We start from the raw sequence: 3,559 nt of genomic DNA on the forward strand, positions 1-3,559 counted from the left end.
GGATGTTTATCGAATTGCATTTTAGGAAATGTTCGGAAATGTCAATATGAAATAGCTTTTTTAAAAGTGATCATACATTTGGCTAATAATTTCCCACTTCTACGTATCGGATGGTCGATGGGCCAATTCTGTTTTCCAAAGACAAATAAAGAAGTATGTCAGACTATAGAAACGAAGGAACATACTTTCTCATACTGTTTTATAAAGATGTTGACATTGAAATGAAATCAACTCTTAGTCATCTATGAAGGATATGCGAAATTATAACTTTCTTTGTTTCATGGTGAAGATGGTGTGAGGCTTCCGATGGCTGTAAATTATTCTTGCTGAGTAGACTCGCCTCTTGATCCCTTATCTTCAAATTTATCGTTAAGTACAATAAAGTATTAATACAACACCCTTTATGTTACGCAGGTCTGAAAGCAATTGGATATTAAAAGAAAATACTTCTGCTTAAAATATTCATTTCTTTGTGCGATTTTTTAAGCCTTAGAGTGTAACATATATTACGAATCACAAGCACACTGACACAGTGAGTGAAACACTCGTCTGCGCAGGATATATCCGAAAGCTAGACCTGTGATGATGAATGTCAATGTGGAAAAAGTGAATTAACAGTTATTTTTTCTAGCATTTCATTCTTGTACTTGATACGATCAGCTTCAGCATATCGGTAAACAGAAATCACAACAGCGCTCTGACTGGAATGTTGATCACATATTTAGCACGAGTAAAAAACAGAAGCTGATTTTTTAATGAATAACTCGTGGATTTCAAACTGAGTGGCAGTGTTTAATTAACACGACGTTTCGACGAATGTGATGCTGACCATTTTCAGCGAAGTTTCGAAATATGGTAGGTGTGTGGCCACTTTTGAAAACCGGTAGCAACCTCTGATCCCTCCCGAACCTGTGATCCCATCTCCCGTATTTCGTGATAATACATGTGAACTGCCCTTGTTTCAACTTTTCGATTTACTGTGTCAATCTCATCAGGTGAGGATTCCACAGGAAAGCGTAGTGTAAACAGTCTCTTTAGTAGGCTTGTGGCATCTTCTAAGGGTTCAACCAGTAAAAGTCTTTGGTTTACCTTCCCTAAAACATTTCATGTGTGTTGGTTCCATCTTAAGTTTATTCAGGTGGTAACCACTCGGTATTTAGTTGAATCTACAACCTTTAAATTTGAATTATTTAGAGTGTAACAGAAATTTATCGGAATTTTCGAAATTCGTGTGAAGGACTCCACACTTTCTACTGTTTATGATCAATTGACACTTATAGCACCGTCTAGATACGTATTGTAAATCATTCAGCAATTCGCTTACATCTTCTGGTGATTGTCCTTTGCGGTAAACGAGAGCTACATCTGCAGCCAACCTAAGAGGGCTGCTCAGATGCTCCCCTGAATCTTTTATATAAATTAGAAACAGCAGAGAGCTTATAACACTTCCAGTATGACTGGATGACTTCCCGTCAGTTACTACGAACTGTGACCTCTCTGACAAGAAATCACGAATCCAGTCGCATACCTGAGACGGTACCTCATGAACACGCTATTTCATCAGAAGCCACTTATGATGAACATTTAGAATACTAGAAATGTGGAATCAGTATGAGATCTTTTAACGATGGCACTCATTACTTCGTGTAGATAAATAGCTATTTGTGTTTCTCGTGAACTATAATTTCTGAATTCGTGGTGACTGTGTGTCATTAGAGAGTTTTCTACCAACTGTTTCATATTGTTCAAACACAGTGTCTGTTCCAAAATCCTACTGCATATCGATGTCAGTGATATAAGTCTATAATTCAATGGATTACGTCTATTTTCTATCCTGTATATTGGTATAACATGCACAAGTTTCTAGTCTTCATGTAAGCAATCTTTCGTCGAGCGAGTGATTATACAGTATATTACTGCTAAATACGGTGCTGTGAGGGATATTGTTTTTCACCCTCTGATCGGTCGTGAAATTAAAACCACAGTGAAAATTCTTTGTACAGATGTGTTGCGGTGTGTCTCTTGTGTACCCCTGTCTCGCTTCACGTCACATGTTTTACTTCTAAGTGCACAATAAGCACTTCAAATGCCTAGAAAACTGTGCTTCTCGCCAAGTGTGAAATCCTGCTGAGGGTTTCGCCTGAATTCATGCAACCCATGTAACGTTAAATGTCATCCGTTTGCGTTCTCTGTCGCATACTGCCGATACAGGGAAGACACTCCAGCATCGTTTTCCATGTGAAGTGTCTGATCACCCATAATACATCCCGCACTAGCTTCTCTCTGATTTCTTCTCTTCGCTCACACAAGCCGCTGGCTATGAGGACAGCAGCTTGTCACAGGCAACGAGCTGGAGACAATCGTAAGGAAATGGCGGAAATCACAGGCAGCTGCCTTCTACGACTAATGAATCGGACAGTTGTTAGCATACTACGAAAAATGTCTAAATGGGAGTGGTTGCGAAGTAGAGAAGTAGCTGGAAGGGTAGCTAAGTGTTGAGAAACGAAAAAGCCCTCATATTTCATGAACATACTCCGAAAGAAACGTAAGTGGTGTTCAGTCTGGACTGGAAGACTTGGCTTTCTTGCGTGATTTAAATTGCTTCGCCGCAACGATAGTATCAATTTTTAAGTTACACATGTTGGCAGCATTTTTCATTCGAATTCTGGAACATTTATGCCTTTTGTTTCGTGAAGGAATTTCAAAAAATCGTGTCTAGTAAATCTACCTTAGGTGTGCCTTCATCGACAACATTACTGCTACTGTGCAGTGAAGGTGTTGATTGCGATTTGCCGCTTGCAAACATTACGCACTAATAAATCTCTTCGTATTTTCCGCCATATTTCCGAAGAGTTTCTATGTTTAAATTTGCGAAGGTATGAAATGGAGGTATTACAAAGTCTCCGTCGTAGGCAAACATGTTGACAGATCTGAAAACGCATTGGGCCTTCATAGCAGATTTCTGCCAAAAAAAGTCGTAGGACTTATCCTAGAAAATTTCTCGAGTGTGTAGGACCAGTACCAAATAGAACGAATAAAGGACTTTGGACATATACAAAAAGGACAACATGAAGAGTCACATGTTTGTTTGATTCACAGAAGAGCGTTACAGAATTTCAAAAGAAACTGATCTGACTGACTACAAAGGATAAATGCCAAATATCCGAGAAAACGTACTTAAACGCTATCTTTTAATTAGAAGTGCCAACGGCCTTGCCGCAGTGGTAACACCTGTTCCCGTCAGATCACCAAAGTTACGCGCTGTCGGGCTGGGCTAGCACTTGGATGGGTGACCACCCGGTCTACCGAGCGCTGTTGGCAAGCGGGGTGCACCCAGCCTTTGCGAGGCAAACTGAGGAGCTACTTGATTGAGAAGTAGCGGCTCCGGCCAAGGAAACTGACATACGGCCAGGTGAGTGGTGTGCTGACCACATGCCCCTCCATATCCGCATCCAGTGACGCCTGTGGGCTAAGGATGACACGGCAGCCGGTCGGTACCCTTGGGCCTCCATGGCCTGTTCGGGTGTTTAATCAGACGTGATACTTGGAACGTTTCCTA

The 3,559-nt window shown here is 40.8% G+C and overlaps 1 pseudogene; it reads left to right on the top strand.

The window, feature by feature from the left end:
* The first annotated feature begins 3,203 nt into the window (after positions 1-3,203).
* LOC126185888 (5S ribosomal RNA) lies at positions 3,204-3,321 on the top strand (annotated as a pseudogene).
* The last annotated feature ends 238 nt before the right edge of the window (positions 3,322-3,559 follow it).

The sequence above is a fragment of the Schistocerca cancellata genome, chromosome 4, assembly GCF_023864275.1.
Source record: "Schistocerca cancellata isolate TAMUIC-IGC-003103 chromosome 4, iqSchCanc2.1, whole genome shotgun sequence".
NCBI lineage: Eukaryota > Metazoa > Arthropoda > Insecta > Orthoptera > Acrididae > Schistocerca > Schistocerca cancellata.